This window comes from Molossus molossus, unplaced genomic scaffold, assembly GCF_014108415.1.
Source record: "Molossus molossus isolate mMolMol1 unplaced genomic scaffold, mMolMol1.p scaffold_m16_p_5, whole genome shotgun sequence".
NCBI lineage: Eukaryota > Metazoa > Chordata > Mammalia > Chiroptera > Molossidae > Molossus > Molossus molossus.
Window position 1 is genome coordinate 46,027,628 of NW_023425388.1, and position 15,846 is coordinate 46,043,473.

Sequence of the window (15,846 nt, forward strand, 5' to 3'; positions counted from 1 at the left end):
AGACTGACAAACCTCAGAAGAGGTGGATGTGGAGGGAGGGAAGAGATAAACCACAGAACTTTTACCCATGTATGCTTAAACAAGGACATAGACAATTAATGCTGGGGTGGGAGGCGGGATTGGGAGCAGGGTTCAATGGAGGGGGGAATAGTTACATGTTGTTTTAGTAGTAGAAAGGAGAAAAGAAATAAGTAACAATTATTGAGAACCTAAATTTGCCAGGTGTTTTTATTTTAACCCTTACAACAGTATTATGATGTATAAAATGTTATTTTCAATAATTTAGAGATGTGGGAAAGTAACCTTCTCAATGTCACAAGTATTAAATGGCTGTGTGGTTCAGCCCAGAATGGGTAACATAAGAAATTCAGTCTTGAATGATTATACTCTGCTGCCCATCTGATTGGTCTTAATTTCCTTCATCTCCTGGTTTACTGTTAATTTACCATTATCATCCTCCTTTTTCTCCTCCCCAGTCTCTTTTTTCCCCCCTTTTCCAATAAAAATCAAGAAATACAAGAAAACAGCATACATTGCTTCATGTATTAGGAAAACTACATTATGGTTATTCTAGATATTTTAGGTAATTTATATTCCATTTTTAAGGTCAAAACCAACAGAGTCCTAAATAATTGTATCACTTAGGGACTGACTGGTATATTCAAATTGGATAATGTGAGAAGAATTAAAAGGAGACTTAGTAAAAGTGCAATCAGGGTATAGGGAAAGAACATGTGACAGAGCAGTAGCAGCGGAATCCCACCCCCCACCCCCCCCCAGCCCATACACACACTGCTAGCTAGGCCTGCAGAGCAAGGGGATTTGTGTCTCCCAGCACTTGGAGACTCAGAAAGCTCTGTGAAAGGTAACTCTGCTCTTTAGTCAATGGATGCAAACACATGTGAGATGGTACATGTGAGATGGTGGAACCAGCCCATGGCTCATGGCTCTCTGCCCTCTTATCATCTCCTGGGGTTCTCTATTGGCGGCATCCCGCAAAGTTAAAAGGCAGAAAAGACTGCTGATACAGTGTGTACAGCCTCCCAGGGCATGGAGAAGTCTGGAGAAGAGTGGAGAGGGGGCAGAGGGCCAAACAGAAGGTGAAAACTGGTGACAAGAGGCAGTACAGCTACTCTGGCTAGGAATATTCCTTGTCTTCCAAAAGCTTTCATTTTTGCTAATATCAAAAATAGCTTTCCCTAATTAATCCCATTGGAATTCATGTAATTTATTTGTACAAATTGGAATGACATTAGACATTTTTATCTGTGCCTGATTATCACTTCTTTCAATACATATCATTGTTTCTAAGTTTTCGCAACATGTAATGTATGTTACTACTAAATCATAGAAATGGCTGGCCTGGGGCCTCCTAGGTCAAATGGGTGGGAGGCCCTGGTACAAAGTTGAGAGTTGCTATGGTCCCCAGACTGTACTAACCTCAGGGAGCTGGTATTGCACAACACTTAAGAATAGAAGCTCTGAAGCCAGACGCTTCTGCTAGCCAGCTGTATCATATTGGGTAAATTATTTCTGTTACCTATTTGTAAAATAGGGATAAAACTATATATCTCAAAAGGTCATTCATTCCAAGGTTTAGATGAATATGTGCAAAGTGATTACAGCAATGCCTGACACAGTAAACGCTGAACCAATGTTAGCTTTTATTATCTCAAAAATTAATATTTGGGGTCTGACACAAATTAGTAAAGCAACTCAGAGTGACTTTGAGACCACATAAAGAAACATGGTAGAAAACACATCTAAATGACCAATTTGCAGGTCTCTCCATCTGTCTCAAGGGGTCAGAGATCCTTCTTTTTTACAGCTGCATAGTATTCCATATGCATAACCCATGGACATAGACAATAATCCAGTGAAGGCCGGTGGGGGAGGGGTGGATGAGGGGGGTAGGGAGGGTCAATGGGGGAAAAGGGGGACATCTGTAATAGTTTCAATAATAAAGATAAATTAAAAAATATATTGAACTAAATAAGTAAATAAATAACCAATTTGCAGGCAAACAACATAATCCCAAAAATCAACTTTGCAACATGGGATCTGGTCTCATATCAAATCTGCTTTATGTTTAGGCTGACTATTATATTTCTCTCAATTCACAATATTTTGGGGTCATTCTAAATGACCACAGGTTTAGGTCAAATTGCCCCCACCCCCACCCCTGGGCTCCTCTTAGCTGATCGCATATCTCAAATACCTTGAACCAGCCACTTTCCTCCTCTCTGTCTCCTGCTTTGCTTTTGTTTCATTTAATGCTTTTTCACCCTTCTTGTTCCCACAGTTCTCTAGTTAACTTTGCCTACTTTACACTTAGGACCCTGGATTATTCTCTCTAGAAACCTGTATCTTTATTCCTGTCAAGTTTTCCTCATACAAAATGATTGCCTTAGAGTAGTCTTTTTATATATTATTCATAACTTTCATGGATCCAAAAAGTGAAAGCATAGAAGGCATGCTATCATAGAAAAAAATAAAGAGTATTACTAACAACCTAACAACCACAATGTTTTCCAAACTGCAGGCCATGACCCGTTATGAGTCACCAACTAAATTTCATTGGCAGATTCTAGAATATTTTAAACTAAACAAAGTACAGCCCTGGCCGGTTTGGCTCAGCAGTTAGAGCGTTGGCCCGCAGACCAGAGAGTCCCGGGTTCGGTTCCCAGTAAGGGCACGTACCTCTGTTGCAGTTTTTGTGGGTGGCAACCGGTCGATGTGTCTCTCTCATGTCAATGTTCCTTTCTCTCTCCCTTCCACTCTATCTGAGAATGAATGCAAAAATATCCTCGGGTGAGGATAAAATAAAATAAAGTACAATTAAATAGGATGGAATAAAGAAATATCAGAATGCAACCATAAAATAAGAGTATGCATTGTTTCATGAAATTTTGGTATAGTTTTTCATGTGTATATATGCTTGGTCACCATGTAAAATGCATTTTTTACTCTGGTTCAAGATATAAAAAGTTTGAAAGCCACTCTAATATAGCATATTTACTTGTTATTTGTTTTTAAATGCTCTTAGTTCTTTCTACAAGGACATTTATATATTTTTTTAATCCTCACCTGAGGATATTTTTCTATTTATTTTCAGACAGAGTGGGAGGAAGGGGGGAAAGAGAGAAAGAGAAAGAGAGAGAAACATCCATGTGAGAGAGACACATCGATTGGTTGCCTCCCACAGGACCCCAACCAGGGCCAGGGACTGAACTGCAGCCGAGGTATGTGCCCTTGGCTGGAATCAAACTCGCAACTCTTTGGTCCAAGGGTGACACTCTAACAGCTGAGCAAAACTGGCCAGGGCCATTTGTACATTTTGAATTAGATTATAAGCTGCTTGAGGGAAGGGACTCATTCTCATTTGCTGTTTATATAACAACTCCACAATTCTATTGAACCAACATTATTAAAGTCTTAACACATACAATATACTAAGTATACAAGAAATACTGACCATCTTGACGTCTATATACTTAAAGAAAAAAAAAGGCAATGATAGTTGAAATAAGTCTGTAAATGAAACATCCAATTACAATAGGTCTCTAAATTACCTATAGGAAACCCATTACTGTTTGTTCAATACCAATAACTTAAAATTTAAAATTGGCTGTATACTGTATGTCACGCTAGACATTTTGTTAGATGTTTAAGACTAACATACTCCCAAAGAGTTCATGACCTATAAAAGTCATGTGTTTTTATGAGAAAGGTTTGAGTTATAAGTATTAAGTGCTTTTCCTCAAAACATTTCTACTGCAGTGGGCATCATTATTTCCTAAAGAAGAAGAAGCATGTTTAGCGATATTAAGGTATTATTCGGATTTTAATCCCTTTGAATTCAAAGCTTTTTTTGACTATATCCACTATAATAGGCTTGAGATTTTTATGTGGCTTCCTTTACCAAAGTCCAAAGTATGGAGAGGCGTAGGACTGTAACATTCACATTTATCAATTAATCAATATTGTGGGGGTTTTTTAGTGCCTACTGTATGTTCATGTTCTAGAAAGAAGATAAACGTGAAAACTTAGGATAGAAATTAACCACTGAATTTAGGGACTCCCATAAGGTTAGACAAAATTAATTGTCAGAGGAATGGACTTTATGAAAACCACTGTAAGAGTCAAATAGGAGATAAATTAAAGTTAGGTTTGGTTACATAAAGCATTTCAAAGAAGTCACTGCTCCCATATCATAACACAAATTTGGAATAGCCCTAAGAAACACCGCTTATATGCCTCTCCCCCCAACTCATGACTCTAAAATGTATACATTTGGGGCTAAATGGATGAGAATATCAGCAGCAAGTAATTATAGTCTAATACAATAGTTTTCTATAATTTTACAAAACTAACAGTTTCTTCTGTGGCAGGCTAACAATGAAGTGTCGAAGAGATAAAAGCAGAGCTGATCTCCATGGCCTGTTTGGCTTAGTGGTTGGTCAGCGGAGGACTGAAGGGTCATGGGTTCAATTCCCGGTCAAGGGCGTATACCTGGGCTGCAGGTTTATCCCCAACCCTGGTAACGGTTGGGTGGGAGGAAACCAACCTATGTGTCTCTCTCTCACCGATGTTTCTCTCTCTCCCTTCCTTCCTTCCACTCTAAGAATCAACAGAAAAATATCCTTGGGTGAGTATTAACAACAACAACAAAAAGAGCTGATCGTGGAGAGAAGAATGGTGACACAGAGCAACTCCCTTCCCTACCCAACAGTATCCAGTTGTTATATGATTGGAAATAATTCAGTAGGGCAGATATATCTTCATTCCTTTATTATTAATGAAGGACTAATCCCAGCCCACAGCAAGCATGGGAAAGCACAACTTGAGAAAGTTGTAGGAGAGTAAACTTAAACAGCCTTTAAGACTTTACAAGGCACATTGTGACATTTCATTTTCTCACTATCATCCTTTGTTGTAGGTTCCAACACACATTTTAGACAATTTGGGCAGGATTGTGGAATTTCAACGTATCTGTTTAATTGATTTTCCTTCAGGGGTACTCATACTAGTGACTTTATAAATGTGTTCTTAAAATAATTTTGAAATAAAAAAATATTTTGAAATAGAGGATTATTTGACAATGCCAAAAATCACTTGTTTTTTTGTTTTTTTTTTTAATCCTTACCTGAGGATATTTTTCCATTGATTTTTTTTTTTCCAGATAGAGTGGGAGGGAGAGAGAGAGAGAAACATTGATGTAGAGAGACACATTGATTGGTTGCTCCCACATGGGGTCAGGGACTGAACCCACAACTGAGATACGTCCCCTTGACCAGGAATCAAACCTGTGGCTCTTTGGTCCGAGGGCCGACACTCTAACCACTGAGCAAAACCAGCCAGGGCTAAAAATCACTTGCTTTTTATCTCAGAAAAATAATATAGTTGATTAGTGATGGTGAAATGAATCTATACTTTTTCATTATCTTATTCAGTATGCTTTGAGATTTCCTGAGTAACTGAACATATTACTTTCTTGGTTCTCTTGATTTTAAATTGACATGCAAGAAAGGCTTCACTTTTTATATCAACTATTACTTATTTACCCCTTTTTGAATATACATTGATTCAAGGGATTAGAATCCTAATTATACCTTAACATCTTTAACATGTTTCCTCTTCTTTATTTTTCTTTACTTTTTATCTTCACCTGAGGACATTTTTCCATTTTTTGTTCAGATAGAGTGGGAGAGAAGAGAAGAAGAGAGAGAGAAACTTCAATGTGAAAGGGACACATCGAGTGGCTGCCACCTGCATGACCAACCAGGGCCGGGGACAAACTGCAACAGAGGTATGTTAGCGGGAACTGAACCCAGGTCTCTCTGGACCGCAGGTCGACGCTCTAACCGCTGAGCCAAATGGGCCAGGGCTGTTCCTTCTTCTTTAAAGTGGTGATGGAGTTGTCCATCTAATGATCATCTGTTTGTAAACTAGTTTATAAAATTAATTACTTGTCAAATGTCAAGTTAATGAAAGTGTATAGATGTATCTTTAAGTATTATCATTATAATTCCCATATATTCCTACTGTAGGTACATAGGATAATTTGTTATTGTAAAATCCCATTTAAACTTCACTTCCTCCAGAAAATAGTACATTGTTCTGCATGATTATGTTATTGTACCCTGCTCTGGGCTCTAATAGGACCCAGTCCTTTTCCCCATCTGAAGCCTGTTCTATTTGAATGTAATTGCTTGTTCAGTTACCTTTATTGCCTGATAAAATGAAAGCTCTTAGGGAACAAGAACTTTTTCTCACCATTATATCCCCACATCGGCCTAGGAAAATATATGACATAAGTCTAATAAATCCTTGTTGAGTGAAGGAAAAGTCAAAGTTAGAGCTTTTTCTCCATTTTACTAAAGTTTATTTTCAGTACTAAATATTATTACTTAAAAATTAATTAGTAATACAATTTCCTAAGGTTCTGATCACTTTGCTGTTTCTCTAACCCATTATTATTTGCATAGGAAATGCAATAATAATGATAATAACAAAACAATATCATTAAACTGCCTTCACAATATATTTGCCTAGAAATCTGGTGTCTTTGAATAAAGGATCATCAAGAAGATAAACTTCAGAGTTACATCACATGTTGAGTTGTTGTAATTATATGTTATTCTCCAAAAATGTCATCTTCCTAAAATTACATTTTTCCCTAAGAAGATAATTCTTAGTAGAGGAAAACAAAAACAAAAAACTGTTTCTGTTTTCTGGCCATAGTAGGGAAATATTTTACAAAACAAGATCAGAAAAAGAAGCAAAATAAATCTATAAGCAAAATTGTAATAAAATATCAAGACTGCTTGGGTGCATTAATAATTTTCTTTAAGTTTTCAAGGTTTCCTAGGAGAAGTCACATATTATTTGGTCTTTCTCGTGATTAATGCCAAGCCAATCTTCATTTAAACAAACAATATGATCTATGAATAAGTTTCATGGTTACTATCTTGATACTAAAGCTTATGCACAATTTAATTAGTAAATTGAAGAACTCAAAGGAAATTGAGGATCCAAACATTATCTCCCTTTTCTCCTCTTTTCTCCCACATTTTACTCCCTGGGAGAAGATGTGAAATTCATATAATTTACAATTTTTTACTCAACATATACCCATCAACAGAATATGAGAGTTAAAAAATTGACCATGATTTTTTTGTGCTCTTCATATACTTAGCATTTAACAAATACTTAACATGTTGTGTGTATTCCAGAAATGTTTAATTGATGAATGAGTGAACAAATGTTTTTATAAGTGTGAGTTATTCTTAAAATCACACTAAAATTTTCAAAAATACTACCTTACTTTCCTTACAAATACGTGTTTGGTTACATTAATTATGTTAACCAATGTAACTAATAATAGCAGAGGAAAATAAACTTAATGGATAAGAAGCTAGCTATTTTCAGTGGATTGAATCCAATGCACCCTTGTCATTTCCTGTTTTTATGGCTTCTTTTCTTTAGAAAAAAAATTTTTTTGTGAGAGAGAAAGAGTAAGAGAAAAACATTGATCCGGGTGCCTCCCGTACACACCATGACCATACTCACCCCAACAATACACACCCAACCTGGGACCAAACCTGCAACCTGAGCAGGAATCAAACTGGCGATCTTTTGGTGCATGAAACGACACTCAACCAACTGAGCCACACCAGCCAGGGCTCTATGGTTTCTTTAAAAAAAAAAAAAATTGGTTTTCTTTTTTAATTTTAGAGAGAGAAGAAGTGAGAGGAAGAGAGAGAGACAAACATCGGTGAGAGAGAACACCAATTGGCTGCCCTCTGCATGCCCCCCACTAGGGATCTGGCCCACAACCTAGGCATGTGCCCTGACTGGGAATCAAACCGGTGACCTCTTGGGGCATGGGGTTGATTCTCAGCCACTGAGCCACACCGGCCAGATTCTATGGTTTCTTAATAGCAGTGTGTCATTAGTACTACTGAAACTCCTTTTTAAAAATAATAAGATTCTTCATGAGGAACAAAATGAAAAACTCACACAAGGAAAACAAACAAACAGTTAAACTGGTCAAATGATTCATCATATCTAAGGGAAAAAAATTCTATCTATGCTCAATTAGAGCAGATGTCTTCTTTCCCATTTTTGCCCAACTACACCTACCTGACTTAATGTTCTTTGTACAGAACTATCTTCCTTTCAATATCACCAAGTATAGATTCAGAGCAAAACAATTTTAATCAAATTCACATGCAGATTATAGAGTCTCCCAGCCACTTCTTCTTATCACAATTGACCAGAACTGTGGTACTGCCAGGCTTTGTAGAGTTTTAGAATAATTTTCTTTGATGCACATTTCATATCATTATGAAATGATATGGCCTGTTTAAAAATGTTTCATAAAACCAATTCCTTCTCCTATCTTAATAACTCTTTGAGAGTATTGGACAATAAAATTTTTTTAAGTTATTTATTTCCATCTTTTTGGCTTTGAAATTTTCTTTACATTGAAAATGGGAGAAAACAGTATTAAATTTCACCTGTGTTTCAAAGTAGTTTTACTTATTCCAAATATATTTTAAAAGTACTACAAAGTATATATCATCTGTAGTTATCTTTCAAAATGTGTCCTAGAAATAGTCAAAATTAACAAAATTGGTTAAGTCCAAAATACAAGGAATTTTATAGTAAAATTGAAAAGGATTATTATTTTAAGTTTGCAAATAATCTTTAAAAAAATTTAGGTATATCATGAACTCATAAAAGCATATAAAAATCAGGCAGTCTAAACAATAAAAATAATAATAAATACCCATAAAACCCATTAGCCTAATATATAACACATTATCAGTGTCATAGAAGCTGTTTTAACATCCTTCCCAGCTGGAAAATCTTTCTCCCATCCCAAGAGGTAACTGCTATCTTGACTTCTCTGTTTATTATTTCCTTGCTTTTCTTTATAATTTGTATTACCTATCCCTTAGCAGTTTTATGCTTAGTGTTTAGTTTTGAAAACCTAAATAACAAATCCAAACCTAAATGTACACAGAAATGGTTGTATTACCAATGTTACATATACCTCCCAAGAAGAACAGAAACTGAACAGAATTTGTATGTTACAGTTTTGCTTCAGGTTCCCTGATTTTATTAATCCTCAAGGGAGGATATGCTCACAGACATTTTTAAAGAGAGAAAGAGAAAGGGAGAGAAAAACATTGAACTTGCAACCAAAACATGTGTCCTGACTGGGAATCAAACCCGCAACCTTTTTTTTAAAAAAAAATTATGTTCTTATTGATTTTTTAGAGAGAGAAGAAGGGAGAGATAGAAACATCTATTGTCTGCCTTCTGCACACCCCCTTCTGGGGATCGAGGCTGAAATCTGGGCATAGGAATGAAACCAGGACCTCTCAGTCCATGGGATGACACTCAATCCACTGAGTCACACTGATCTGGCTGGTTTTTTTGTTTTGTTTTGTTTTGTTTTTAATTCTATCAGTGAGCAAGGCCATAAGTGAATTGACAGAACATCATCAGGCCAGTAATGTGGGTTAAATTGGAGAAGACAGAGACAATACAAGGAGGACAAACTTAGAAAAGGTCATTAATATAGCAAAAGCATAACAGGAATATATATATACATGTATATGTATGTGCATATGTGTGTGTGTGTGTGTGTGTGTGTGTGTGTGTGTGTGCGCGCGCGTGCATATATATATATATATTTCCCTGAAGTATTAAAAATATACACTTTATAGCATACACTGCACACATGCAACAGACTGAATGTTATGTCCCTACAAATTCATATATTGAAATCTTAATCACCAAGGCAATGTTATTAGGAAGTGAGGCATTTGGGAAGTGATTATATCCTGAGGTGGAATCCTCATGAATGGGATTCTTATAAAAGAAACCCCAGAAAGATCCCTTGCACCTTCCACCATGTGAGGTTATGTTGAAAAGACAGCCATCTATGAGGAAGTAGACTCTCACCTTATACCAAATTTGCTAGTACCATGATCCTGAACATCTTAGCATTTAGAGCTGTGAGCAATAAATTTCTGTTTTTCATAAAGCACCTAGTCTGTATTTTGTTGCAGCAGTCCAAATGGACTAAGACAATGGTATATTTATTTATTTTGAAAAATTAGAGCTTCTGAAAATTAAAAATATGATAGAAAAAATGAAAACTCAAAACAGAAGTTGACCATAAAATTGAAGATATCTTCCAGAAAATAGAGCAAGAAGATTAAGAAATGAACACTAAGAAAAGATACGAACATTAGAATATCAGTTTAGGAGATATACTATCCAAATAGAAGCATTCTGAAAAACAATAACACAGAAGGAGAGGGATAAGTTATCAATGAAATAATTCAGGAATATGCCCCCCCAACAAGGCATGGTGCCAGATTGAAAGACCCTACCATGTGCCCAACACATAGATATACATATACCAGCAGTAAGCAGATCATCAAGAAATTCCACAATACTTGAGACAAAAATAAGATATTATAAAGCTTCCATGAATAAAAACCTTTGACTCAATAAAAAGACAGGGGATAAGGATTGCTTTAGACTTTTCAGTAGCAACATTGAAAACAAGAAGATACTTGACCAATGCATTTCAAATGCCTGAAGAAATCTTATTTCCACCTTAGAATTTTAGAGTCAGCCAAACTATTATAAACTATGAAGTAGAATAAAGATACTTTAAGACATAACAAAATGTAGAAAACTTTACTTCCCCACATCTTTCAGAAGAAGCAACTAAAGATTGCAATCCTTCAAAGAAAAAAACAATTGAGGCAGTAAACAAAAGACTCTAACACAGGAGAGAGGTGAAGTGAATATCCAGGATGAATGTAAAGGGAGAGCTCAGGATGACAATTATGCATCTTGTGAAGTGTATAACCAGTCCAGTTTAGAAGAGGTAAACAAAAAAATCTGGGGGGTAGGAAGCATTTTCAAGATGAACCTGTTACAATATTTGCTGCAAATCAATTTCTTCACAGGACAAATTTAGACAACTAGTGAAGAGTTTGGGATTCAGTTGTTAAGTAGTTAGAACATTAAGCAAATTAAAAACAATAATTTAAAACTCTAGAGAGGATGAGAAAATGGAGGTGGAGTGAATGGACGCTACACAGACGATCTCCCAGAACCAAACGGGAATTACAACTAAAATAAAGATAAATCCTTGGAAAAAAGCAACAGAAAAGCAGCAGGACAGGACCATATAACCAGGGACACTGGTAGGGTCTGTGGAGGCGCTAGAGGGTGGCGGGCTGGGAGCCCACATATAGCAGCAGTCCAAGCTGTGAGCAGCGCCCTTAGGGAATAAAGACCAAGCACGCTCCATAGCGCAGAGAGCCGGGACAGAGTGCTAAAATAGCCACAGCCACTCACCTGAGGACTACGGCAGAGGGAGGGCAGACTGGACTGGAACTCAGTGGGGACAACCGGGATTTGGAGGTCACTCAGAGTTTTTGCTGAGTTGCAGCCACAAAGGACAGTGGCCAGTGTGCTCCTTCCCAGAGCTGTGAGGAAAAGCAACAGCTCCCCTGTCCCAGGAGATTCAGCCTTTCCCAGGTGAGGCAAAGAAATGCAAATTGAGGCTCCTTAACAGACAGCATGGATCCCACCCTCTGGAAATCCTCTTATGCAGAACACCAGGGCTACATTCCAAGGCACTGAGTAAGTGAGCTACTAGCCTCCATGAAAAAGCTAGAGGATAACTGAACCTTTCCTGGACTTGTAAATCTACCCAGGAAAGTAAGACTTGACAGTGGCGTTTAACGAGGGCCCACCCAGGCTCATCCAAACCCAGCAGATGGAGCCACAAACAGCAGAACACCAACACCCACAGGGAAAATTTGGCAGGCTCCAAAACCCACTGAGATAGCCAAAATGGTGAAACAAAGAAATAAATCCCAAATGAAAGAACAACAGAACTCTATCAAAGATGAGATCAATGAAATGCAGTTAAGCAAATTATCAGAGGTAGAGTTCAGAGCCATGATCTTGAGGAAGCTCAACAGCGTGAGTAAAGACATCAGCATCATGAGTAAAGATATAGAAACATTGAAAACAAACCAAGTGGAAATGAGGAATGACATAGCAGAAATTAAGAACACATTAGAAAGACTAACCAGCAGAGTAGAGGAAGCTGAGGACAAAATCAGTGAATTAGAAGACAGCGTAGAAAAAAATCAACCAATCAGAAAACTGAAAGGAAAAAAACAATTAAAAAACAGGAAGACAGCTTAAGAGAACTGTGGGACAACTGGAATCATAATAACATTCCCATTATAGGAGTCCCCGAAGAAGAACAAAATGAGCAAGGGTTAGAGAATATATTTGAATAAATAGTGACAGAAAACTTTCCTAACTTGGTGAAGGAGGAAGGCATTCAAGTTCAAGAAGCACAGAGAGCCCCAAGTAAGAAGAACCCAAACAAGCCCACACCAAGACACATAGTAATCAAAATGCCAAAAATTAAAGACAAAGAGAGAATCCCAAAGGCATCAAGAGATGAGCAATAGGTTACCTACAAAGGAAACCCCATAAGGCTCTCAGCTGACTTCTCAACACAAATACTATAGGTCAGAAGGGAGTGGCATGAAGTAATCAAGGTCATGAAAAACAAGGATCTGAATCTAAAACTACTCTACCCAGCAAGGCTATCATTCAAAATAGAAGGTCAAATAAAGAGCTTCCCAGACAAAAAAGGGCTAAGGGAATATATTAACACCAAACCAGCACTGCAAGATATGCTACAAGGACTGCTGTAATTAGTAGAAGAAACAGGAAGAAAAATATAACCACACTAAATAAAAGTGGCAGTAAATAAGTACATATCAATGATCACCTTAAATGTGAATGGTGTGAATGCTCCGATAAAAAGACACAGAGTAGCTGAATGGATAAGAAAGCATGACTCACATATATGTTGTTTACAAGAGACCCACCTCACAACAAAAGACTCACATAGGTTGAAAATGAGGGGATGGGAAAAAATCTTTCAAGCAAATGAAAAAGAAAAAAAGTCTGGGGTAACAATACTCATATCTGATAAAGTAGATTTCAAAATGAAGACCATAACTAAAGAAAAAGAAGGCCACTACATAATATTGAAAGGATCTATCCAACTGGAAGATATAACCTTGATAAACATATATGCACCCAATATAGGAGCACCAACATATATTAAAAATCTTCTGGACGACTTCAAAGGAGAAATAAACAGCAATACTCTCATAGCAGGGGACTTCAATACCCCGCTGACATCACTGGGTAAATCATCTAGACAAAAAATTAACAAGGAAACACAGACTCTAAATGAAGCGCTAGAACAAATGGATTTCATAGATATCTACAAAGAATTACACCCCAAAACTGAAGAATTCACATTCTTTTCAAGTGCATATGGGACATTCTCAAAGATAGACCACATGTTAGGGAACAAACTAAGTCTCAACAAGTTCAAGACGATTGAAATAATATCAAGCATCTTCTCAGATCACAATGGCATGAAACTAGAAATCAATTGCAACAAGAACATGCAAAGATATTTGAAAACATGGAGGCTAAATAGCATGTTATTGAACAATGAATGGGTTACCATGGAGATCAAGGAAGAAATTAAAACCTTCCTGGAAACCAATGAAAATGAACATACAACAACACAAAATCTATGGAATGCAGTAAAACTACTTCTGAGAGGGAAGTTCATAGCACTACAGGCCTATCTCAAGCAAGAAAAATTTCTAATAGACTATGTAACCTCACAACTTAAAGAACTAGAAAGCAAACAAAAAGAAAACCCCAATCAGTAGACAAATGGATAAAAAAGCTGTGGTACATATACACAATACAGTACAATGCAGCTGTAAGAAAGAAAGATCTCATATCCTTTGAGATGACATGGAGGGACCTGGAAAGTATTATCCTAAGTGGAACAAGCCAAGCAGCAAAAGACAAATACCACATGAGCTCACGTATTTATGGAATATAATGAACATAACAGTCTAAGGAATGGGGTAGACCCAGAAACATGGAAGTAGGGTACAGACTGACAACCCTCAGAAGAGGGGGTGGTGGGGAGGGAAGAGATACACCACAGAACTTATATGCATGTATGCATAACCAATGGACATGGACAAAAAAAACAGGGACAGGGCGGGGGGGACGTGGAAAAAAAAATAAAAGAAAACCCCAGAGCACATAGAAGGGAGGAAAAGTGAAGATCAGAGCAGAAATAAATGACATGGAGACCAAAAAGCAAGTCAAAGGATCAATGAAACAAAGAGCTGGTTCTTTGAAAAGATAAACAAGATTGATGGACCCTTAGCTAGACTCACCAAGTAACAAAGAGAGAGAACCCAAATACACAAAATCAGAAATGAAAGACAAGAAATAATACTGACACCACAGAAATACAAAGGATTGTTAACAAATATTATGAACAATTATATGGCAACAAATTCGACAATCTAAGCGAAATGGACTAATTTCTAGAAACACATAGTCTCCCAAAACAGAACCAGAAAGAGATAGAACACTTGAACAGACCAATAACAACAGAAGAAATTGAAGATGTAATCAAGATTCTCCCAGCAAACAAAAGCCCAGGCCTGGACGGCTTCATGGGGGAATTTTACCAAACATTCAAAGTAGAACTAATACCCATTCTCCTCAAACTATTTCAAAAAATTCAAGAAGGAAGACTTCCAAACTCGTTCTATGAGGCCAGCATAATTCTAATATTAAAACCAGAAAAAGACACTACAAAGAAAGAAAACTACAGTCCAATCTCCCTGATGAGATGCCAAAATCCTGAACAAAATACTAGCAAATTGAATCCAGCAATACATAAAAAAAATTATCCACCATGACCAAGTGGAATTTATCCCAGGGATGCAAGGCTGATACAATATTCGCAAATCAATAAATGTGATACACCACATAAACAAAATGAAAGATAAAAATCATATGATCATATCAATAGACGCTGAAAAAGCATTTGACAAAATTCAGCACCCATTTCTGATAAAAACGTTCAGCAATCTGGGAATAGAGGGATCATATCTTGACATAATAAAGTCCATATATGAAAGACCTACAGCCAACATCATACTCAATGGGCAGAGACTAAAAGCATTTTCCTTAAGAACAGGAACAAGACAGGGATTCCCACTTTCGCCACTCTTATTTAACATTGTACTGGAAGTCTTAGCCACAGCAATCAGACAGGAAGAAAAAATAAAAGGGATCCAAATTGGAAAGGAGGAAGTGAAACTGCTGTCATTATTCGCAGATGACATGATTCTATACGTAGAAAACCCAAAAGACTCCATCAATAATCTACTAGACTTAATAAATGAATTTGGCAAAGTAGCAGGACACAAAATTAATGTCAGGAAATCAATGGCATTCTTATACACTAATGATGAACTCACAGAAAGAGAAACTAAAAAAACAATCCCATTTACCATCACAGCAAAAAAAATTAAGATACCTAGGAATAAACTTAACCAAAGAAATAAAGGACCTATTTGCAGAAAACTACAGGTCATTGAAAAAAGAAATAGAGGAAGATATAAAAAAGTGGAAGCACATACCTTGTTCATGGTTGGAAGAATTAACATCATTAAAATGTCCATACTACCCAAAGCAATCTATAGATTCAATGCAATCCCCATCAAAATACCAACGACAGCCTTGGCTGGTTTGGCTCAGAGGTTAGAGTGTTGGCCTGCGGTCTGGAGAGACCCAGGTTTGGTTCCCGCTAAGGGCATGTACCTCCGGTGCAGTTTGTCCACCGCCCTAATTGGGTCATGTGGGTGGCAACCACTCGAT